Raw genomic sequence first — 26395 nt, forward strand, 5'->3', positions numbered from 1 at the left:
TTCGCAGTTGAATGACTCTATGGTCTGGTCTTGTAGGACCTAAGAAATCCAACAGTCTTCCTTCATTTAGTCTCATTTTTTTTTCTGTCTTCTTTAGTTCCAGTTGGTATGTTTCTCCCAGTATAATCCCATCTCTATTCCTGGCTTCTGCTGAGACAGTTGGTGAAATCCATGTGTTGCACCCATAATCTCTTCATCAAATGATTATTCAGCCACACCCTTAGTGTTCTCTTCAGAAACAGCTTTCTCATTTTTTATAATATGGAAAAATTGAAAATTTTCCAATTCTCCAAGTTATTTAGAATTGGATAATGGGTAGAGTGTTAGGCAAAAGGTGACTGTTTGCCTAACAATTCCTTCTTCAATTCATCTCTCTCCTCTCACATTTTGCTATAAGCAGTAAGGAGGATCCAGGCTTCACCTTCAACACTTTGCTTATAAATCTTCTCTGCTAAATATCCAATTTCATCATTCACAAGTTCTACTTTACACAAAACACTAGAACACAATGAAGCCACGTTCCTTGCCATTTTATAACAAAGATTGCTTTTCTTCCAGTCTCCAATAACCTATTCCTAATTTCCATCCAGGACCTCACCAGAATTGCCTTTAACATCCATTTTTCTAGCATGCACCTGAAAACTCTTCCAGCCACTACCCATTATCCAATTCCAAAGCTACTTCCACACTTTTAGATATTTGTTACAGCAGCATCCTACTTCTTGGTACCAAAATTTGTATTAGAGTTCTCTAGAGAAACAGAACCAACAGGAATGCATATATATATATACACACATATATACACATATATATACACATATATACATATATATATATATGCATATATACATTTGGCTCCTGTGATTATGGAGGCTGAGACATCCCAAGCTCTGCAGTTGGCAAGCTACAGACCCAGGAGAGCCAATGGTATAGTTCTAGTCCAAGTCCAAAGACCTAAGAACCAGGAGAGCCAATGGTGTAAGTTCCAATCTGAGAATTGGCAGGTCAAGATCCAGGAAGAGCAGATGTTTCAGTGTTTGGGTCATAAGGCAGAACGAGGAGATGTCCCTGTTCAAGAAGGAAGGCAGGAGGAGTTCCGTCTTACTTGCAGGAAGTTCAACTTTTTTGTTCTATTCAGGCCTTTAATTCATTGGATGAAGTCCACCAACATTAGGGAGAGCAATCTGCTCTACTCAGTCTATTAACTTAAATGTTGATCTAATCAAGAAACATCCTCATAGACACAATCAGAATGTTTGACCAAATGTATGGGTACTGTGTGGCCCATTCAAGTTGACGCATAAAAGTAACCATCATAGTGGGTTTAACTACAGGGTTATTTTCCTAGTGTCGGCCTTTCTTGGACCTTATTAATTGGCGTTTTGTACAATTTTCTTAATTATTTTGCCTGTTTACTTTCCTAGTATATGTTATTTTTTCAGGCTTCAAGAAATTATTATTAGATTTTCATTGGAATTGCCTTTCTCCAATTCAACCTCCTCACCACTGCCAGGGAAAACTTCAAGTACAAATCACATCTGTTGCTCTCTTGATTAAAATATTTTAATTGTTTCCTAGGCTCCTAAACTCTTCAGTAAAGATACTAGGTCTTTCATGATCTTACCTCTACCAACCTCTCTGGCTTCCTGCCACACTTCTCCTGCTACACTCTAGTTATCTCTCATAATTTGCATTTCCCTAAGTGGAGTGTGTGCTCTCTTTTTCTCCCATGCTCTTGCTCATGCTTAGAATACCCTCTTGACCCACCCATGCCAAGTGAACATCTACACTTATTGGGCACCCCCTGGGCCCAGCAGGAAAAGAAGTTTCAAAGAAGAAGAAATCAGCAAAGTTAGGGGATCAAGAAGGAGGCAGACAGAGATTTAGATCATGTGGAGGTCACTGGAACCTCTGAGATAAAGTATAGGTTGAATGTCAGGAGCCGAAGTCACTGAACAAGTCATTATGAAGCCAGATGTTTGATGGTGAAACGAAAGAAAGAGATAAAAATAGATCTCCAGAGAGTAGAAACATTGAGAGGAAAGCATGTTTAAGATGGTTACTCGTAGAGTTTCTTACATAAGCTGTTGAGCAATTTAAATATCACTCAATTGATGGCAGGGCAAAAATCATTTTCGAATGCTCCTAGCTGTACTCATAGCTACAAAACCATTAATAATCCTGTAAACATGTCCATGTCATGCAATATAAACTCATATTTTCAATCTCTATGTTAGGTGGCTAAAAGCAAGGCTCTCCAACTGGACCACTCAACCAAATTCCACTCTTAGCAAACGGATAGTTATGATTTCTGGTCTCAAATTCCGCAAGTTAAGTGCCAAACCATATCCCTTCTTATGCAAAGCATCTTTTTAGAGCACCTCTCCAGTGCTGTTTTCTAAATCTCATTCTCCTGCTAATGACACCCTGTCTTTCTTTCTATCTCTTTCTCAATTTTCACCCTCCTCTTCCTTTCCCCACGGAGTATCCAGAGATTCATAGTTTGTAAATAATTATTAGTCTTCATAAAAGCTTGGTTTGATGGTGGGAGTTGGGGCAGGAGGGTTCTGGGTCTGTTTAGAAAGCTACTAGAGTTGAGAAAACAGAGTGGTATATACAAGACAACATACGTGCAAATTTGAGCCAGGCAGGGTAAAAAATCCAGACTTTTTGCTGTCACAGACCCTGTTACATCACTCACTTATGTATTACCCTCCAAACTCAGCTTATTTATATAGAAGGTACCCAGACAATAATTCCCAACTAGAGTTGTACTTTATCAATTCAACGACCCTCCCCTCTACAAATCCCATCTAAGTACTTACCCAAGCCCTTTCTGCTCAACTCAGACCTCAGGACTTCAAAATCCTTGTCCCTCAGAACAGGATTTGCCTACCACCCCCTCATTTTCCATAAATAGGGGAAAAATTAACTAGCATTGACTGACTACCTCCTGGGTACCAAGAATTTAACCCTCATATGGGTGAAGTTGGCACTATAACTTCATCTTACAGGTGGGGAAACTAAGACCCAGTGAGGGTCATTTTCAAAGTCATGTAGGTAATAAGTTGGCATAAGTGGAATGGGAATAAAGTAAGTTCAAGGTCCATACTTTTTCCACCACCCTTCAACAACTTCTATGGGAACTGATTTTTTAAAACAGGACCGTAAAGCTTATTTGTATCATATGCCTTCTCAAGTTCTGTTTCCTATCCAATCCTCAAATTTCCTTTTCCTCAAATAACTAATAAAATTGGCCAGTGCAAGGAAGGTATGTTTAGTAGTTGACAAGGAGTAGAGTTTCAGAGAGAAAGTATAATGGAGTTTCATTTTCTTACTTCCTGTCTCCTGTTACAGTTCTTGCAGAAGAGTGGGAGTCTTTTGATCTGGGGTACTGAAATCCCAGAAATATCAACTCTAGTCAGCTCCAAAAATCCCATAGGACTGGGTGGGTTTGATCTCCTTCTGGGTAGGCCTGAAAGTGACCAGAGGAGGAAGCCTCTTGGCTTATTCACCAGGTTTGTGATACTTGTGAGCCAGGTGTCCTTTTGGCCCTCCACAAGGACTATGAAAAGCTTGTGACTTTCTGGATCTGTTTATCTCATGGACTTGGCTCTGCTGGGGGATCCTAACACACCCACGCCACTGTGTCTCAAACCCAAAGGGATCTGCGGGAAGGAATCTATCTTTGGAAATGGCCTGAACCCTCCTGCTGCATTCTACTTAGTTCTCTATCTTGGGCATCTGGGATGGAGAGTAAAGGTGATTTTAATTGCTTTTTAGCTCAACAACAGGATGATTAAAATTGCTTAAAGTATGTTTTAAGCTGCAAATCAACCTTTACCCTGTAGTTACTTATATTTTAAATTGGCTTGTTTCTGTTCCCGTGCCATCACAACAACATCAGTTCTGAGCAAAATGGTACTGTTAACTGTTTCCTATCACCTACCTCTCACTTCCAGTTTCTCCTTCTGGGCCCTTCTTCCTTTTTTAGCACTTCTGCCTCCCTCAGGGACTTCCAGTAATACCAATCCCTTGCTCAGGAAAATGAAACTCTCATGGGATATGATCCAGAGACAGTCTAACAGGAGTGATGGTTTAATGCAGTGAGGACCTCAATGGTTTCCAGAAGTCCCACCACTTAAGTATCCTTCAGCTTCCCCAAATAAACACTCCACTCATTACTATGTACAGCTTCTCTCAAAAAGTGCCAAGGAAACTGAGGTAAAGTCATTCATTCCTTCATTTGCTTGTTCATTTATTTACCAATTTTTGTTGAGTACCTCAGCTGAAGGCGTTCTAGGCAAGGCAAACAGCATGAGAAATGGCAGGGAGTATTAAGGGAGAGATTGGCTGGTTGAAAGAATGGTTAGTACTTTGGTTTGAATGGAGGATAGGATGCAAATGTGGATATGAACATAGATGAAGTCTGATAAATATTTATGGATCAAATCAGATCAGAAAGGCCTTGTTTGTCTTTCTGAAAAGTTTGCGATGTCATCCTGAAGGTGGCGGAGAACAACTGAAATGTGTTAAGCAGGACAGTGACATAATGAGACATGCTTTAGAAAGCTTACTCTTATAGTCAGTATAGATGATCTTGAACATAATTAAGGACAACATTAAGATATCATCCCAATGAAAAACAGGGCCTTAGCCTATTAAACTTACAGATAAACACCTCTTTCTTTAGGGGACATCAGAAAAACTAAGTATAGCTTATTTAAAAGCAATTGAGAGCAGTCTATTTGAGTCTGATCAGGGCACCCCAAGGAAATCTGCTTTTGTTGGCTATGGGCCCAAGCTTTCTGTCTATGGCCTAACCTTAATCAATGTCTGGTTTTTGGATCTTGAAAAATAGAATTGGTACATGACATCAGCACTTATAACTTTCTCCCCCTAAAAATTTTTCTGGACCCCACATTTCCCTTCAGCTACCACTTTTCTCTCCTTATAACAACACTTCCATAAGGATTTTCAAGCCTTTTTCCATTGCCTCTCCTCCTATTCACTTTCAAACACAAAACGATCACATTAGTGCTACTTCACTCCACCAAACAGAACTATTACCTGTTTTCTATGACTTTGATGCTAAATCTAATGGTCACTTGTTAGCTCTCATTTTCTTTACTGCTGTGCATAATTCAATACAGTTCATCATTTTCTTCTTCCTGAAACACTGTCTTTCTTTAGCTTCTGGGCTCAGCACTCTCCTAGCTCTTGTCCTGCCTCTTTGTCCCTCTTATCTTTATACAATTTTCAAATGTTGGCATCATCCAGAGTTTCACCCTAGGCTCTCTCATTTTCTCACCCTGTACTTTATCTACATGAACTCAACCATTCTCATGTCTTCAATAACAGTGTGTATGCCAATGAATACCAGTTTTATACTTCTAGATTTCTCTTCTGAGCTTCAGAATGGTATAGGCTTACCTCAGAGATATTGCAGATTTGGTTCCAGACCACTGCAATAAAGTGAATATCGCAATAAAGCAAGTCACATGAATTCTTTGGATTTCAGTGCAAATAAAAGTTATCTTTATACTATAACACAGTCTATTAAGTATGTAATAGCATTATGTCTAAAAAATGTACGTACCTTAATTAAAAATACTTCACTGCTAAAAATGCTAATGATCATCTGAGCCTTTAGTGAGTCCTAATCTTTTTGCTGGTGGAGGGTCTTGCCTTGAAGTGTATGGCTGCTGATTGATCAGGGTGGTGGTTGCTGAAGGTTGGGGTGGCTGTGGCAATTTCTTAAGATAAGACAACAATGCAGTTTGCTACATTTACTGACTCTTTATTTCATGAAATATTTCTTTGTAGCATGCCATGCTGTTTGATAGCATTTTACTGAGAGTACAGCTTCTTTTCAAAATTAGGGTCAGTCCTCTCAAACCCTGCCACTGCTCTATCAACTAAGTTTATGTAATATTCTAAATCCTTTGTTGCCATTTTAGCAATGTTCACAGCATCTTCACCAGGAATAGATTCCACTTCTCAATAAACTACTTTATTTGCTCATCCATAAGAAGCAACTCCTCATCCATTCAAGTTTGGTCATGAAATTGCAGTAATTCAGTCACATCTTCAGGCTCCATTTCTAATTCTTGTTCTGTTGCTATTTTCACCACTTCTACAGTTACTTTCTCCACCTCTCAAAGTCATCCATGAGGGCTGGAATCAACGTCTTCCAAACTCCTGTTAATGTGGATATTTTTACCTTCCCCTATTAATCATGAATTTTTTTTTTCTTTTGAGATGGAGTCTTGCTCTGTCGCCCAGGCTGGAGTGCAATGGCACGATTTCAGCTCACTGCAACCTCTGCCTCCCTGGTTCAAGCAATTCCCCTACCTCAGCCTTCCGAGTAGCTGAGACTACAGGTGTATGCCACCACGCATGGCTATTTTTTTTTGTAGCTTTAGTAGAGATGGGGTTTCACCATATTGGCCAGCCTGGTCTCAAACTCCTGACCTCAAGTGATCTGCCTGCCTCGGCCTCCCAAAGTGCTGGGATTACAGGTGTGAGCCACTGCACCTGGCCATGAATTTTCTTAATGACATTTAGAACAGTGAATCCTTTCCAGAAGGTTTTCAATTTACTTTGCCCAGATCCACCAGATGAATCATTATCTATGGCAGCTATAGCCTTGAAATTTATTTCTTAAATAATATCTTGAAAGTCAAAATGACTCCCTGATCTATAGGCTGCAGAATCATGTTGTGTTAGCAGGCATGAAAATAACATGAATCCCCTTGTACATCTCCATAGAGCCCTTGCATGACCAGGTGCATTGTCAATGAGCACTAGTATTTTGAAAGGAATCTTCTTTTTTCTGAGCAGTAGTTCTCAACAGTGGGCTTAAAAATATTCAGCAAACCATGCTGTAAACAGATGTGCTGTAATCCAGGCTTTGGTGTTCCATTTACAGAGCACAGGTGGGGTAGATATAGCATAATTTTTAAGGGCTCTAGGATTTTCAGAAAGGTAAATGAGCACTACCTTCAACTTAAAGTCACCAGCTGCATTAACCCCTAACAAGAGAGTCAGCCTGTCCTTTGAAGCTTTGAAGCCAGGCATTGACTTCTTTTTATCTATGAAAGTACTAGATGGCATCTTCTTCCAATATAAGGCTTTTTGGTATATATTGGAAGTCTGATATTTAGTGTAGCCATCTTCATCAGTGATCTTAGCTAGATCTTCTGGATAACTTTCTGCAGGTTCTTCATTATTCCTTGCTGCTTTACCTTGCACTTTTACGTTATGGAGATGGCTTCTTTCCTTAAACCTCATGAATCAGCCTCTGCTGACTTCAAACTTTTCTTTTGCAAGCTTCCGCAGCTCTCTCAGCCTTCATAGAATTGAAGAGTCCAGGGCCTTACTCTGGATTAGGCTTTGGCTTAAAGGTATGTTGTAGGTGATTTGTTCTTCTTCTCTATTTGATCTTCTATCCAGACTATAAAAACTTTCTTCTTATCAGCACAAAGGCTGTTTTTCTTTCTTATAATTCATGTGTTTACTGAAGTAGCACTTTTAATGTCCTTCAAGAACTTTTCCTGGGAGGTGTACTTCAAGATGGCTGACTAGAGGCACCTGACACTCACTTCACCTGCAAAGAAGGACCAAAACAGTACGTAGATAAGAACACATTAAATAGAGATTCTAAAAGAGAACACTGGAATTCAGTGGACAAGTGACAGGGAACCTCTAAGGCATAGGAGAGGGAAGTAAAGCATCTTGCCTGGCTAGAATTAGCTCACAGCCAGGAGGAACTGAGCATTACAGAAAAAAAGTAAGTGAGAGATCCCCAGCAGTCCACATTTCCTCCAGACTCCTGTAATCCTAGCCACAGGAGAGCCCCTTGGCCCTTGCAGGCCCCAAAACTAGTATAGGAAGCTGCCTGGAATCCATGTAGCAGCACTGTCTCAAAGAGGTTGTTTAAGCTGGGTCCTACACACCTCCAGAGGTGCAGCTGCAGCATGGCACCATTTTGACAGCCCAGCCCCCATAAACTACATAGTCTACCCCCATGGCACCATTTTGACAGCCCAGCCCCCATAGACTACATTCTGCCTTGGAACCCAACAGCCCCTATATCTCTACATCACTGGAGACCTCCTGACATCCCCCTACACCCACCCAGAGGGTTGTAGCCTCCCGATGTTGGCTAGACCCAGTGGTGCAGCAGGGGCACCAGCATTGTAGCCCACACAGTGTTCTAAAACCCAGGGAATGGGCAGTGCAGTGTACCAGGGAGGCTGCCCCTCAAACAAAGGGAGCTGAAATATGTGCTAACCATAGCCTGAGAGCTGCTTACTTGGGGCTACTGCCACTGCCAGCAACACTGCGCCCTACAGTGGCAGGGCCACCATGCACCTGCATGTGCCTTCAAGGCGCCTAGGGACCAGTTTGCCCACGCACTATTTGGGGGGCCTGAGCACAGACCTCCCCTCCCACCATCACCACTGCAGGTACACGAATGCAGTGTCTGAGATGTGGGGATTGACTTGCCCTGCCCACCACAGCTGGTGCTTGTGAGCATCATTGAGAGGCCTTAGTACAGGTTCAACGCACCGGCCACCACCACTGTTGGCACCACCACATGTTGTCCAGCGGCCTGAGGATAGAACAACCCCATTTGCAACCACCAGTGCCCATGCATGCCATTCAGGGACCTGAAGACAAGTCTGCCCTGCCCACCCACATTGCTGCTGCCACCAGCACCCATGCATGTAGTCCTAGTGCCTGGGGATAGGCTCACCTTGCCTACTACTATGGACATACATGCACACCATCTAGGGGCATAAGGGTGAGACCACCACACCCCACCCCACCACCAGTGCCCATGCATGCCTCCTGGGGGCCTGGGAACCGGCTTGTCCAGTCTGCTACCACTGCCACCAGCACCCATATGTGTATGCCGCCTGGGGGGTGTGGTGACTTCCCTGCTCAGCCCGCCACCACTGCTGACATTTACAGGAGCCACTCAGAGGCTTGAGAGTTGGCCTGTCACTGCCACTACCACCACTGATACCACAGACACCACCTGAGGGCCTGAGGATCTGCCCACCTGGCCCACTGCTGCCAGTCCTGGCACCTGAGCACACCACCTGGAGGTCTAAAGACTGGCATGCCTGGCCTGCTGCCAACACCACTAGTACCTAAGGACTGGCCTGCCTGGCATGCCCATCCACAGAAAAGCCTCATCATAGCCTCCATTAATAACTGCAGCCAACCCACTGAGTAACTCACAGACACCACTGACGCTGATTAGAGCCAAAGAAATCATACAGAAAATACAAACTGTGCCCACCCAGAATCATAGCCAAAGAACCCTATCCAATCAACACTACAAACACATCTATATGAAAAAGGATTTTCCTATGAAAGATAATTCATAAAATTAGAATAAATGACTGTTACACCAGGTATCAATGTAAGTACGCAAGAAACATGAAAAAAGAAGGAAATATGACACCTCCAAAGCAACACAATTATACTCCAGTAACAGATCTTAAAGAAAAATAAATTAAAAAAAGAAAAAAAAATTATAAAATGCCTGAAAAGGAATTAAAAATAATAATATTAAACAAACTCAGTGAAATACAAGAGAACACAGACAAACTTATAAAGAACTAACATTGATACTCAAACTAGTCCAAAACATGATGAGAAGAGAATTCTTCCTAAATCATTCTACAAGGCCAGCATCACTCTGATATCAAAACTACACAAGGAAGCAACAACAAAAGAAAACCACAGGTCAATATCCCTGATGAATATAGATGTAAAAATCCTCAACAAAACGGTATCAAATGAAATCTAATAACACATTAAAAAGATAATATACTATGATCAAGTGGGATTTATCCCAGTGATGCAAGGATGGCTCAACATATGCAAATCAAGAAATGTGATCATCAACAAAATGAAAGACAAAACCATATGATCATCTGAATAGATTCAGAAAAAGCATCTGATATAATTCAACATATCTTCATGATAAAAACTCTCAACAAATTAGGCATAGAAGGAACATACCTCAACATAATAAAGGCTGTATAGGACAAATCCATAGCGAATATTATACTGAATGAGGAAAAGCTGAAAGCCTTTCCTCTAAAACTGAATCAAGACAAGGATGCTCACTTTCATCATTCTTATTCAACATAGTACTGGAAATCCTAGCTAGAGCAATCAGGCAAGAGAAAGAAAAGGCATCCAAGTTGGAAAAGAGAAACTCAAATTGTTTTTCTTTGCAGATTAAATGATTTCATATTTGGAAAAACCTGAAGACTCCACCAAAAAAACTCTTGGAACTGATAAACAAATTCAGTAAAGTTGCAGGATATAAAATTAACATACAAAGTTCAGTAGCATTTCCACACACCAACAATGAACTAGCTCAGAAAGAAATTAAGAAAACAATCCCATTTACAACAGCTAAAGACAAATACCTAGGAATAAATTTAACCAAGGAAGTGAAGGACCTCAGCAACAAAAACTATAAAACACTGATGAAAGCAACTTGAGGACACAAACAAATGGAAAGGTATCCTATACTCACGGATTGCAAGAATTAATATTGTTAAAATGACCATACTACCCAATGTGATTTACAGATTCAATGCAATCCCTATCAAAATACCAGTGACATTCTGCAAAGAAATAGAAAGGGAAATACTAAAATTAATATGGAAGCACAAAAGACCATAATAGCCAAAGCAATACTGAGCAAAAAGAATAAAGCTGAAGACATCACTCTACCTGACTTTAAAAAATATTACAAAGCTATAGTAATCTAAACAGCATGGTATCAGCATAAAAACAGACACATAGACCAATGGAACAGAACAGAGAACCCAGATATAAATCTATGCATTTACAATCAACTGACTTTCAACAAAGGCACCAAGAACATACATTGGGAAAAGGATACCCTCTTCAATAAATATCACTGGGAAAACTGCATATTCATATACAGAAGAATAAAGCAAGACCCCTATCTAACACTATAGGCAAAACTCAACTCCGAATAGGTTAAAGATTTAAACATAAGACCAGAAAGTATAAAATGACTAGAAGAAAATACAAGGAAACAATTCTGCACAGTGGTCTAGGCCAAGATTTTATGGGTAAGACTTTAAAAGTATAGGTAACAAAAACAGATAAATGGGACTATAGCAAACTAAAAGGCTTCTGCACAGCGAAATAAATAATTGAGAAACAAAAATAAAATCCCAAGTCCCCCAACTAACTGAAAAAACCCTCTCTCAGCCAAGAGCACCCCAGATAAACCTTAAAAACTGTGTTCCTGGCCATGATGGATGAGGGGTTGGATATACCTGATTATGCTCCTTCTTTATTAACCTTTAACTAGAATTCTTTCCTAAGGACTGAGCAGAAACTAGCTCTGGAAAGTGAGAAAAGGATGACTCATTGTTTTATCATCTTTAGCCAATCATCTGAGGCCATGACCAGACTCCCTGTCTTTGCAGTTTCAATATGACAGCTCAGCAGCTTCATAATGCATCTCTTCCTAATAAAAGACCACTGACCAGAGAGTGGTTCTGGCCAGTTTACAGAGGATGTGCAATGAGGGTTTTCATGTCTTCTGTTTTACCATTTGATGTTAGAGGTCCAAAAACTCCACCCTTGGATCATGCTAACACTGCCATTTTTTGTACATGTGACTGATGAAGAGGCATGAAGCTCAATTGCACATGTGCATGCATCTCCTTTCATAACTGTTCATGACTCTTCCTATAACTTATTGAATATGTATACTTAGCCAACCCATTCAGCATAAATTCTTGTCTTATGCTTCCCTCCCTCAAAGTGCTTGCTCTCGGCTTCTGGGCAGAGGCTACATATCCCAGCCTTTGGGATGGCCAGCCTGCAGGCTTCATTCCTTTATGAGAAATAAAGCCCTCCTTTCCAAATTTAGGAACCTCATGATTCTTCAATTGACATGACCAACAGAGAGAAGAGACAACCTGTAGGTGGGAGAAAATATTTGCAAACTATTCATTCAACAAGGGACTAATAAACAGAATATACAAGGAACTTGAACAACTCAAAAGCAAAAAAAAAAAAAAAAAAAAAACCAAAACAACCAAATAATCCCATTAAAAAGTGAGCAAAAGACCTCAAACTATGAAACTACTATAAGAAAACATTGGGGAAAATCTCCAGGACATTGGTCTGGGCAAAGACTTCTTAAGCAATACCTCACAAGCACAGGCAACCAAAGTAAACATGGACAAATGGGATCACACCAAGTTAAAAAGCTTCTTCACAGCAAAGGATACAATCAACAAAGGGAAGAGACAACTCATAAAATGGGAGAAATATTTGCAAACTAGCCCTCTGACAAAGGATTAATAACCAGAATATATAAGGAGCTCAACAACTCTATAGGAAAAAAAATCTAATAATTCAATCAAAAGATGGGCAAAAGATTTGAATAGACATTTATCAAAAAAGTCATATAAATGGCAAACAGGCATATGAAAAGGTGCTCAACACCATTGATCATCAGAGAAGTGCAAATCAAAACTACAATGAGATATAGTCTTATGCCAGTTAAACTGGCTTAGATCCAAAAGTCAAGGAATAACCAATGCTGTTGGCCAGGCATGGTGGCTCACGCCTGTAATCCCAGCACTTTGGGAGGCCAAGGCAGGTGGATCACCTGGGGTCAGAAGTTCGAGTCCAGCCTGGTGAAACCCTGTCTCTACTAAAAATACAAAAATTAGCCAGGAATGGTGGGGGTGCCTGTGATCCCAGCTACACCGGAGGTTGAGGCAGGAAAATTGCTTGAACCCGGGAGGTGGAGGTTTCATTGAGCCAAGATCGCACCACTGCACTCCAGCCTGGGCAACAGAGTGAGACTCCATCTCAAAAAACAAACAAACAAAAACAAATGCCAGCGAGGATGTGGAGAAAAGGGAACCCTCATATGCTGTTGGTGGGAATGTAAATTAGTATAACCACTATGGAGAACAGTTTGGAAAAAAAACAAAATAGGGCTACCATATAATCCAGCAATCCCACTGCTGGGTATATGCCCAAAAGAAAGGAAACTAGTATACCGAAGAGACATCTATACTCCCTTGTATGTTACAGCACTGTTCACAATAGCTAAGATTTGGAAGCAACCTAAGTGTCCATCAAGAGATAAATGGATAAAGAAAATGTGCTACTTATACACAATGGAGTGCTATTCAGCCATAAAAAGAATGAGATCCTGTCGTTTGCAACAACATGGATGGAATTGGAGATCATTATGTTAAGTAAGCCAGGCACAGGAAGACAAACATCACATGTTCTCACTTATGTGTGGGATCTAAAAATCAAAACAGTTGAATTCATGGACATAGAGAGTAGAAGGATGGTTACTAGAGTCTGAGAAGTGTAGTGGGGGCTGGCAGGGAGGCGGGGATGGTTAATGGGTACAAATAAATAGAAAGAATTTATAATACTTACTATTTGATACATAACAGGGTGGTTGTAGTCAATAGTAACTTAATTGAACATTTTAAAATAACTTTAAAATGTAATTGGAGTGTTTATAACTCAAAGGATAAATGCTTGAGGGGATGGATACCCCACTCTCCATAATGTGCTTATTTCACATTGCATGCCTGCATCAAAAAACCTCACATAACCCATAAATATCATAAATATATACATCTACCACGTACCCACAATTTTTTTAATTAAAAAAAGTGAGCAAAGAATGTGAATAGATGTTTCTCAAATGATAACATAAAAATGGCCAACAGGTATTTGAAAAAAATGCTCAGTATCACTAATCATCACAGAAATACAAATCAAAACCACAATAAGATATCATCTCACCCCAGTTAGAATAACTATTATCAAAAAGACAAAAAATAGTAAATTCTGGTGAGGATGTGGAGAAAAGGGATCAATTACACATTGTTGGTGGGAATGTAAATTAGTACAGCTATTATGGAAAACAGTATGGAGGTTTCTCAAAAAACGAAAAGTAAAACCACCATATAATCCAGCAATCCCTCTACTGGGTATTATCCAAGGGAAAGGAACTCAGTATACCAAAGGGATACCTGCTTCTCCATGTTTGTGGTAGCGCTATTCTCAACGACAAAGATATGCAATCAACATAAGTGTCTATCAATGGATGAATGGTTAAAGAAAATGAGGTATATATACACAATGGCATACTATTCAGCCATAAAAAATGAAATCTTGTCATTTGTGGCAACATGGATTTAACTGGAGATCACTGTGGTAAGTGAAATAAACCAGGCACAGAAATAAAAATATTGCATGTTCTCTCTCATATGTGGGAGCTACAAAAGTTGACCTCACGGACACAGAGAGTAGAATGGTGATTGTCAGAGGCTTGGAAAAGGAGGGGATGAAGAGCAATTGGTTAATGGGTACAAACATACAGTTAGATAACAGGGATAAATCCTAATGTTTGATAGCACAGTGGGGTAACTACAGTTAACAATAATTTATTTTATATTTCAAAATAGCTAGAAGAGAGAGTTTAAAATGTTCCCAACATGAAGAAATGATAAATGTTTGAGATGATGGATATCCTTAGTACACTGGTTTGATCATTACATATTGTATACATGCATCAAAAAATAGCATGTACCCCATAAATATGAACAATTATGTATCAAAAAAAGAACTTTTTCTTTACATTCACAACTTGGCTAACTGGCACAAGAGGCCTAGTGTGGCATTCTATTTCTGCTTTAGACATGCCTTTCTCACTAAGCTTAATCAAGCTTTTGATTTAAAGTGAGAGATGTGTAACTCTTTCTTTAATTTGAACACTTAGAGGCCAGTGTATGGTTATTGATTGGCTTAATTTCCATATTGTTGTGTCTCGGGGAATAAGGAGGCCGGAGTCAAGAGAGAGAGAGACAGGGAAATGGCCTGTTGGTGGAGCACGCAGAAGTGACAACATTGATTAAGTTTGCCACCTCATGTGGGTGTGGTTCATGGCATCTCAAAACAATTGCAATAGTAACATCAAATATCGCTGATCACAGATCATCATTACAAATATAATAATAATGAAAAAGTTTGAAATATTGTGAGTTGCCAAAATCTGATACAAGACATGAAGTGAGCATATGCTGTCGAAAAAAAAATTGCGTGATAAACTTGCACAACGCAGGGTTGCCAGAAACCTTCAATTTGTAAAAACAAAAACAAAAACAAAACAAAACAAAACAAAAGTATCTGTGAAGTGTAATAAAGAGCAATAAAGAGAAGCACAATAAAATGAGGCATGCCTGTGTATCCAGTCGCCTGTTTAACATGTACTTGAAATCATAATAACCAAAATCAAACTCACCGATGAAACAGGAGAGTTCCTTGACCCCCCTCACAGGACATGCAACAGGGGTGTGACTCATCTGTTCAGTCACTGCCGCTGCTCAAACCCCTTATGGGAGGGGGAGCAGACAGACAGGTGCAGGAGCCCAAATGGGCATATGCCCTTTTAGTCTTGCTGTCCGTGGACGGCTTGAGTGTTAACCAGCTCAGTGGACCCTCTGCCTTTCTGCAAGGGCAGAGGGTCGATGTGACAGCTTTCTGTATCCCAAGCTCTTGTCCCGCTTCCTGGAAGAATCGGGTCACACGTGGACTTGAAGGATGAATGCAGGGGTTTTATTGAGTGGTGGAGGTGGCTCTCAGTGAGATGAATGGGGAGCCAGAAGGGGGAATGCAGTGGGAAGACGATCTTCCACTGGAGTTTGGCTATCCAGTGGCCAAACTCCTCTCTGATGACCACCCTTAGCTGAACTCCTCTTGACGTTCAGACATTCCTCCTCTTCTTTCTCTGCTGCATTGTTCTGCCATTCATCTGCTTGTCTCCTTGTCTTCTTGTCTGTTCATCTGCTTTTGGAGCCTGGGGTTCAGGGTTTATATGGATACAGGATAGGGGGGCATGATGGGCCTAAATGCAACTTTTTGGGCACGAAGACAGAAATGCCTATTCTCACTTAGGGCCATGGGTCTCCAGGCTTGAGGGTGGGGCCTTTGTCAGGGAACTGCCCTATTCTACCCAGTGTTTCCATCTCCTGTGTGTATCATTATCTCCTTTTGTCTCCAAACATGTACTTCTTCCAGTGCTCACCAACTCAATAACATGGAACCCCATTCCTCCAGTGCAGCATACCAGAATTTGATCGTTCTTGATAACTTGCTCTCCCAAATCCAAAATTGTTTGTATTGCCTAAATGGTCACTGCATGCTTTGACCCCTGATTAATTCTCCAGCCTTATCTCATGTTGTGTGCTCTTGCCAAACTTGCCTTCTTCCAATTCCTTTGGGACACCCAGGACACCCAAAAGTTTGGCCTCAGAGTCTTTATATTGGTGTATCCTCTTCCTGGAATATTCTTCCTCCAAATCTTTACCTGCTGAGTTCCTGCTTAACCTTTATATACCAGCTTAAATATTTCTTCTTTGAGTGAATCTTCCTGGACCCATCTGACTAAATTCGGTCTTCCATCCCACCTTCATATCCTGCTGGCTTATTTTCCCAGGGGAGCCCATAATTTCCCTTCATAGCACTTGACAACTGAAATGAGTGACTGAGGTATAAGTCTCAATCACTGCGGTTTATTTTAGGGCGTGTCTGCAAAGAACACAAATCACAGATACATCCATGGCTGTTTTTCCGAAGAGGTTTTCAGGAGATTTTGTATTTGTATACTTCCTTAAAGCGGGGAAGGCATGTAGGAAGAGAGGCAGGTAGGTGTTTGGGTGAATAGTTGCATTCCTGTGAGATACTAGTTAGTGCTCAGTAAATCTACATTTTATATAAGATAAAGTGAATGTTTGGAAAGAAAAAGGGAGTAAAAGATAAATCAATTATGCAGAAGTCTCTAGATAGGTGGAGGAAGGAGTCTTGACTTTGTTCTGCACCTGGGAGGATAAGCTTGTAATGACATTATCAGTGTACAATCAAACAGACTCTAGTATTAGGAGCTAGACTTAGATTGTAGACCTAAAGTCACATGTGGCATATCTTTGTTTATGGAAGGCCGGCAAATAACTTAGTTGAGGGGGGCGGGCAGTCCTTCACAGATATCTGAGACCTTTTACCTTTCTGTGGAGATCTAGCTGATGCATAATATGTTAGGAACAGCTATTCATTTGGAAGAGTGACCTTCCCTTTTGCATTAGAAGTTTGGGGGCTCCTGAGGATTTAAAATTTTCCTTTACACACTCTATCACAATTTTAAGTATTTATTTGTGAGATTGTTTACATAATGTCTGTCTTCACTACTTGACTGTAAATTCCACAAGTATTGCTCTTGTTTATGCCCTCAACACTGAGAACTGACACATAGGAGGCAGTTAATAAATATTTGTTCAGTGAATATATGTATAAATGAGTGAATGAGTACAAGTTTTTCTCAAAAAGCATATATTCCTCTCTTAAAGAGGAAGGGCCTTCTCAGTTTGGGAACCTACTTCAGGGTCTGATGAATAGATACTCTGAAAGATTAAGAGCTATCTTTGATGACCGGGCGTGGTGGCTCACGCCTGTAATCCCAGCACTTTGGGTAGGCAAAGGCGGGTGGATCACCTGAGGTCAGGAGTTCCAGACCAGGCTGGCCAACAAGGTGAAACCCTGTCTCTACTAAAAATACAAAAATTAGCCAGGTGTGGTGGCACGTGCCTGTAGTCCCAGCTACTCAGGAGGCTGAGGCAGGAGAATCGCTTGAACCTGGGAGACGGAGGTTGCAGTGAGCTGAGATAGTGCCACTGCACTCCAGCCTGGGCAACAGAGCAAGACGATCTCAAAAACAAACAAACAAAAAAAAGGCTATCTTTCAGAACTCAGTAAAGTTCTCAACAATGTTCCAAGTTATTTTTACCTTCCAAGTTTGAGCTAAGTATTATACTGCATTGTTCTCTTTTGCCCACAGTCCTCTCCCTAGGTTTTTCACCAGCTTTTCTTTAACCTGAGAAGAGTCAAAAGGAAAAACACAATAAAAATATTCACTATATTTTCCTGAGAATCTAAAATATTTGAAGTTTGCTTAGAGATTTGGCTGAAGCTTTGGATTGTTTCCAAGTTTAGCAATCAATTTATCTGGGGCTAATTCAGTTTTCACAAGGTTGTTTTTTTTCCCTCAACTTTCAATTTCAACATGAGAGCTGGAGTTACCCTCCTCGTGGTTCAAATGGAGCAGTTAAACTCAGGGCCCAAGGTGGAAAATCTGACATAAGGAATCTATGCTTCCAAACCTCGTGACACCTGGTGGTTATGTTCCAGATTCTGGCTCCTGGATCCATGGGATCTGTAAGCTCTGGTCTTTCCAAAAGTCTTGTCAGAGTAGTAGGGGAAAGGAAAAAGGGGAAAGGAAAACGTCTTATGGACAGTGAAAGGGAAACACTAACCTGTCTACTTTCTTCCAGACATCAGAAGTGAAAAGTAAGATAGAGACATTTCTGACCTTGTCTGACTCAGTAGGACAGTGTCAGGATTTGTTTAGAGAAAGTGACCCTCCTTAAAAAAAAAAAAAAAAACAAAAAAACCCTTATTTATGCTCCCTACTGTCGGTCTCAAGTGCATGGCTTAGTTCCAAGCCCTAGGTCTTTTTCATTTTAACACCAAACTCTACACTGGCTTTTGAGATGAACACAGGGGTTATAGATCTGCAGAACAGCAGAGTAGCTGCTGAGTCTTGAAGAGCCCATTCTAAACCTCCCTTTTCTCTGCCCAAGTATCCACAACACCTTCCCTGTACTGAGTTGCTCTGGACCAGGCTCCATTGTTATTCAGCCATGCCCAATCCCTGGGAAGCTGACATACAGTAGAAAATGGAGTGATAATTATGCAGCCAGACTCTGTAGGACTTTTAGGGGAAGAAGAGTCTTCCTAGGAAGTTAGTTGCCTAGTCATTTGCTTTAGTATAAAATTTTTATATATATTTTATATATATAAATGGCTACTGAGACCAGAGGGAGGGAGGCCAGAGGATGGGAATATGGTCAATGTTTTGCTGATGACTTGGTTATCCAGCGATGATCAAAAACTCTAATGGCTACACCAGCTAATGCTGTCCATGAGAAGGCTGAAAGGATCTTCAGAGATTATCATGCTTAGCTCTTGCTTGTTTACTTGGCTAAAAAATAAATACTCCCCTGGTTTCCCTGGGAGTTATTATGGTTTGTAAGCAATGATAACAGTTAAAATTCTGCACTCTCATGCTAAGGTTTACAAGGTTCTGTTTCTAGATTTCTCTTCCTGGAGATTCTCTACTTGGACACCCCCTCCAGCCTAAAGATCCCAGAAACATCATGAGGAGCTCTCATAGGGACTGTTGGATAGAAGCAACTCTGTTGCCATGCTGAAGACCAAATTCTGGAGATCTAGCATGGGAATCCAAATCTGAGGAGTGCTGCAGAAGATAAGTACAGACTCCTCAAAGGTGTGACAAAAGCCGAGGACTTGGAGTCAAGAGACCTGTGTGCAAATCTGCCTTTCATTATAACTGTTTGATCCAGGTTAAATCACTTAACTGCTTTGAATTTCAATTCCTCTTTCTGTAAAACAGGAATACAATTACAGTACCTACTTCACAGTTGTAATTAATGAACAAACAAATGCACAAAGGATCCAGTATACAGTAGATAATCAGTATCAGTGACTTGTATCAGAACTTCTTTCTTGCAACTGCTGTGCCTTACAAATGCTGCCCAACTCTCCATAAGGGACCCATGGTAGAGATGACACTGCTCTTCAGGTCCTTCTTACAATTTTCAAGGCAATATTTGAAAAATTCTGAACTGATCCTGGGATGGCAACCTTCTTTTCTCCACCTATCAAAACCCTATTTGTAACTGTGGACCCAATTCAAGTGTCAACCTCATTGCACATATTCCTCAAATACTTTTTAGATCTTACCTAGGGACTAAGGGAAGAGTTCCTCAAGGAGGAGATGCTTGAGCTGAGAGATAAAAGCTGAGTGAGAGTACCCTAGGGAAGGGGAGAGGAGATTATATTCTGGGTAGAGGAGACAATGTATGTAAAGATCTTCAGGCAAAAGGTAATCTAGTTTGTTGGAAAAACTGAAAGAAAATCAGAAGGACAGTGAGGCTAAAGCACAGGGAAGGCCAAAAGCCTTATAAATAGAGTAGCTGTGCATGGCTGTGCAGTTGGAGCACAACACAAACGTACCCTGTCAAAGGGGCATGTGAGGATGGAAACCCAGCCTGTGTTCTCGTTGCTAAATCATGCATTTATAGGGCTCTATCTACTCAGAAGGAGTGCCTTTTTCTACTTTGTCCACCCCTGTTTTAATTTTCAGAAAGATAAACAAAAGTTAGCAGCATCTCTTACGAGGCCATGCATGTTCTGGCTCCTACCTATCACACCATTCTTACCTGGAACTCTTACCCCCATTCTCTTCGTTGTGCTCCATCCACACAGGTCTTCTGCATCCTCAGGACTTTGCATTTGTTTTGCTTGTTATATTGGATTTCACTATCATCTACCCAGCACAATGCTTGGCATACTATTGAGGCTTGATGAGTGTGTCTTAGCGTTGAGTCCATGACCTGAGGCTGATTTGGCTCCATCCGAGTCTGGACCTGAACCAACTGCAATTGGGTTAGACCTGCTCTGGTCTTCAGGCTAGTGAGGCTGGTACAATGCCCATTTCTAAGTGCTGGGAGCAGTGAATCTTCTTACCTAGGCATGGCAAAGGAGGCACTTTTTGTCTTCGGGCTGCTAAAATCTTTAGAGATTGAGAGAGTCACAAGGGCTTCTTAATACAGACAACATTAATTTTTTTTTCTACATGGGATTGAAAGAATTGAGGAATGTGGTTGTTTCAGACTTTCCTGCACTTCAAAACTCAGAAGAGCTTTCTCTAAGGATACGTTACAACATATTCAATGAGAGTCTGCCCATCAGCCTAGATTTCTGAAAGAATGATAAGCTCCTACTGCAATCATTTGTTCAACAAATATTTATTGAGCAACTACAATAATTAATAAAATAGGCATGATCTTTGACTTCACAGAACTTAGATTTTCATGCCATGTTCAGAAATCTCTGTGGGATTATTTTACAGGGGAAATGTGTTTTCTTAAGGTGCCAAATGCTCATTGGCAGCTTATATAGCAACTAATAAGGCACAAGAAGGGTCAGCCTTCCTGGGGTCCAAATCCTAGTGGATTCTACCATTTGAGAGCTGTGCTACCACCTTAGGCAAGTTACCTTTTCTTATTTTCAATTTTCTCACCTGTAAATGAGAATAATAATGCTTTAACCTCATAGAGTTGATATAAAAATTAAACAAAGTATAACATGTAAAAGAATGTAGCCTAGTGCCAAATCAATAAATACTTTTATATAATACAACATACCCTTTTGTTTTATGGAAAATGAAAATTATTTTTAAGATAAAATTTATCTGGGAAATAGGTCCATTTCTTGGGAACTCAGAATAGTAATCAGAGGAAATGTCATAGCTATGGGAAATGTTTCCTATCTATTATGTCCTGATCCAGGTTGTTATTTTCTTGAGATAGAAACCTTTATCTTGGTGTCTGCCAACCAACCCCAGTGCCTAGCATAGTGGCTGGGAGCACTGCAGATAGAGGACTTGTCCTGTTAATTTCTGTACTCTTAGGGACTGGTATAGTGTCTAGAACAAAGTATGCATATTATTCGGTTGGTGCAAAAGTAAGTGCAGTTTTTGCCATTATTTTCAATGGCAAAACTTAATAGCTATATAAGCTTATTTTTGCGCCAACTTAATAGCTGTATAAGCCTATTTCATTCTTACTTTTGCGCCACTTACTTTTGCGCCAACTTAATAGCTGTATAAACTTATTTCATTCTCACAACAACCCTCTAAAATAATGCTATTATTATCCTTATTATTAGATGAGGAAGCTAAGGCACAGAGAGACTAAGTCGATTGCCCTAAATTACCAAGCTAACAGTGATAGAGCTGGAATTTAAACCAAGCAGCCTAGCTCTTAGCCTGCCGGTAACACCAAACACAATCAGATAGGAAGTGATTACTAGATATTTGTTGAATAAATGCAATTGCAAGAAAATGTAAATTATGATCATTTAAAGGAAGAATTCTATTATACATGTGTGCTTAATAAATAGCCATATTCTGAAAAGTTAGATAAAAATCAATTCTTTGTAAATTTCATGCATTTCACTAGTGTGCCCAGCACATTGTAGTTTGAAAAAGTAACCCATACTGAGCTTTAAGGGTTCCTGCTATTCAGAGTAAATTGCGGTGATCCATTTTGTTGTGTCCTTTTGTCAAGTCAGTAATCACCTCCCAAATTGTCTGATTTATAATTAGTTTTTTTCACATACTGGCTTTTTCTAAAGCAGGATGGGCTGGTATACATCCTTTTGTAGATCTTGTTCCGATCACCTATTAAACGGCCCCTCCCTACCCCCCATCAACTAGAAGGCTAGAGAGACAGCTGGTGCCCTCTTCTGGGGGTTTAGGGCTGTTGCATACATTGGGCCCACCACAGGGCATTTCCAGAAAACAATTATGTCAACTACTTTTCAAGTCTGATGATAAGAATAGGGTTGGATTTTTATTCTTTCTTTGAAATAAGAAATTATATCTTTCCGAAAATAAGAAAGTTGACTGTAGTGTCAGAACAAAGTATGCATATTACATGCATAAGCTTATTTCATTCTCACAACAACCCTCTAAAATGGTGCAATTATTAATATCCATTTTAGAAAATGAAAATAGATAGAAGACTCAGCCATGAGAGTCTCCTGAAGCCCTGTTGGGTAGAGGGATGGAATTCCACTGTGGTGCTGAGAAGACGCTTCCTTCAGTCAGATATATTTTATTTATTTATTCATTTATTTATTTATTTTGAGACAGAGTCTCACTCTGTCGCCCAGGCTGGAGGGAGGTGGCTCGAACTCAGCTCACTGCAACCTCCGCCTCCCAGGTTCAAGCAATTCTCCTGCCTCAGCCTCCCAAGTAGCTGGGATTACAGGCATGTACCATCATTCCCGGCTAATTTTTTGTATTTTTAGTAGAGACAGGGTTTCACCATGTTGCCCAGGCTAGTCTCAAACTCCTGGCTTCAAGTGATCCACCTGCCACGGCCTCCCAAAGTGTTGGGATTACAGGCCTGAGCCACCGCACTCGGACTCAGTCAGATATATTTTATGTATACTTTAAAATCGCACGCTATTAATGAAAAAATTGAGCGCTTGAGGATTATCTACGTGCTAGATACCTTAGATACGTTATCTCATGTAATAGAAGTGCAAACAATATCCCCAATTTACAGTTAAGAAAACTGAGAAGCAGAGAGGTTAAGCATTGGCCAAAAAATAACAGAACCAGGAATTTAAACCCAAATCATGCTCTTTCCAGTGTTTTCTCTTTCTACTTCTTATGATCCTGTATCAAAATCCCACTACTAAAAGAGATGGCAAGGAAATGTTCTTGACATATGTAAACCCAAGCCAACATCACTGAAACATCAAAGAGAACCATGCCCCAAACCTCTAATATGGACCTCTTGCTAGTTGTTCTGACATCTTGTTTTTTTTGTTTGTTTTTATGTAGTTGTGTTGAATTCTTTTTTAATATAGTTGTTTTGAATAGAAAGATAGGAAGTGGGCCGGGCGCGGTGGCTCACGTCTATAATCCCAGCACTTTGGGAGGCCGAGGCAGACGGATCACTTGAGGTCCGGAGTTCGAGATCAACCTGACCAACATGGAGAAACCCCGTCTCTACTAAAAATACAAAATTAGCCGGACGTGGTGGCACGTGCCTGTAATCCCAGCTACTCAGGAGGCTGAGGCAGGAGAATCGCTTGAACCTGGGAGCCGGAGGTTGCGGTGAGCTGAGATCGCGCCATTGCACTCCAGCCTGGGCAAGAAGAGAGAAACTCCGTCTCAAACAAAATAAATAAATAAATACAGATAGGAAGTGGTGTTCGCTCTCCAACACCGCTGCCGCCTCTCGCTTGCCGAGCTCCAGCTGAAGCAGAAGGGAGATAACGAAGGAGGTCTCTATACCATGGCTCGTACAAAGCAGACTGCCCGCAAATCTACCGGTGGTATAGCACCCTGGAAGCAATTGGCTACAAAAGCCACTTGTAAGAGTGCGCCCTCTACTGGAGGGGTGAAGAAACCTCATCGTTACAGACCTGGTACTGTGGCACTCCGTGAAATCAGACATTATCAGAAGTCCACTGAACTTCTGATTCGCAAACTTCCTTTCCAGCGTCTGGTGCGAGAAATTGCTCAGGACTTTAAAACAGATCTGCGCTTCTAGAGCGCAGCTATCGGTACTTTGCAGGAGGCAAGTGAGGCCTATCTAGTTGGCCTTTTTGAAGACACCAACCTGTGTGCTATCCATGCCACACGTGTAACAATTATGCCAAAAGACATCCAGCTAGCAAGAACGTGTTTCAGAATACACTATGATGTGAAACATTTCATTCTCAAAAAAAAATTATCTTCTTCCTGTTATTGGTAGTTCTGAACGTTAGATATTTTTTTTTCCATGGGGTCAAAATGTACCTAACTATATGATTGTGAGTGGAAAAATAGGGGACAGAAATCAGGTATTGACAGTTTTTCCATTTTCATTTGTGTTTGAATTTTTAATATAAATGTGGAGACCTAAAGCATTAATGCAAGTTAAAATGTTTCAGTGAACAAGTTTCAGTGGTTCAACTTTATAATAATTATAAATCTGTTAAATTTTTCTGGACAATGGCAGCATTTGGATTTTTTTTAAACAAGTTAATTTCTTATCGATGGCAACTAAATGGTGTTTGTAGCATTTTTTATCATACGGTAGATTCCATCCATTCACTATACTTTTCTAACTGAGTTGTCCTACATGCAAGTACATGTTTTTAATGTTGACTGTCTTCTGTGCTGTTCCTGTAAGTTAGCTATTAAAATACAATAAACTATAAAAAAAGAAAGATAGGAAGTTTAAATTGGTAACAGACAGAGGTTAAAGAACAAAGAAAATGTTGGGAAGCAGGGAAGGGGTTAGGAAAGGAGGGAGTTGTGTGGAAATGGAGTACAGCATCTTCTTGGCTGCCGCTCTACAACTCTTGAGGATAGAAGTGGCATATCAGGTTGAGCCCCAGCTTTCTGGGGAATTCAGCTTGCATCAAATGTAATAATAACTAACCTACATCTAGTACTTACTTTGTGCCAGGCACTCTTTTAAGTGCTTTACATCTGTTAACTCATTTAATCCTCACAAAAAAATCCTGTTTTACATGTTAAAACACTGTAGCAGAGTTACAGATGAGGAAACTGAGGCACGGAGAAGTTGAGTAGTTTATCCAAGGTCAAGCTAACAAGCGGTGGAGTTGGAGTTTAAATTTAGGATTCTGCCTCCAGAGCTGTGTTCTCACCTGCCATGATATAGAGTTAACCCTTGAACAACATGAGTTTGAACTGCAGATATTTTTCCATAAATATATTAGAAAATTTTTGGAGACTTTCAACAATTGGTAAAAATTGCAGATGAACTGTGTAGCCTAGAAATATCAAAAAACTTAAGAAAAAGTTACATACGTTATGAATGTATAAATATATGTATAGACTAGTCTATTTTATTATTTTCTATCATAAAATACACACAAATCTGTTATAAAAAGTTAAAATTTATCAAAATTTACACACCCACAGACCATACATGGTGCCATTCACAGTCAAGGGAAATGTAAACAAATGTAAAGATTCAGTATTAAATCATAACTGCATGAAATTATGTACCCACCTCCTCTTGCCATGGTGGTGAGCTCAAGTGTTGAGAGTATCTGCTTAAAATGCCACCATGTGATGCTAATCATCTCCCCTTGAGTGGTCCGCTTTAACAATAAATTGCATATGGAGATAAAAAGTGATCTCTCTTGAGGCTACAGTGAGCTGTGAGCATGCCACTGCATTCCAGCTTGGGCAAAAGAGTGAGATTCTGGCTCAGAAAAGAAAAAAAGCCATCTCTGGTAGTTCTCCTGTACGTTTCACCGTATACGTTTCATCGTGTTTAGTGCAATACTGTAAACCATGAATAACACCGTGGGACTCACATGAAGTACCACTACTGCTGCCAGAAGTGCTCCTAAAAAGCAAAGTCATGACATTCCGACAAAAAGTTGAATTGGTTAATATGTATCATAGATTGAGATCTGCAGCTGTGGTTACCTGCCATTTCAGACAGAAGATGTAAAACTTAGAGTACTGATAAATACAGTACAATACTGTAAATGTATTTTATGTTTTTAAATCATTTTTTTGAGACAGGGTCCTACTCTGTCACCCAGGCTGACTGGAGTTCAGTGACGCCTTTATGGCTCAAGCAATTCTCCCACCTCA

The 26395-nt window shown here is 40.3% G+C and overlaps 1 pseudogene; it reads left to right on the top strand.

Annotated features, from left to right (window-relative positions):
- The first annotated feature begins 24068 nt into the window (after positions 1-24068).
- On the top strand, positions 24069-24530 carry LOC100441424 (histone H3.3A-like; annotated as a pseudogene).
- Positions 24531-26395: the final 1865 nt, after the last annotated feature.

The sequence above is a fragment of the Pongo abelii genome, chromosome X (genome assembly GCF_028885655.2).
Source record: "Pongo abelii isolate AG06213 chromosome X, NHGRI_mPonAbe1-v2.0_pri, whole genome shotgun sequence".
NCBI lineage: Eukaryota > Metazoa > Chordata > Mammalia > Primates > Hominidae > Pongo > Pongo abelii.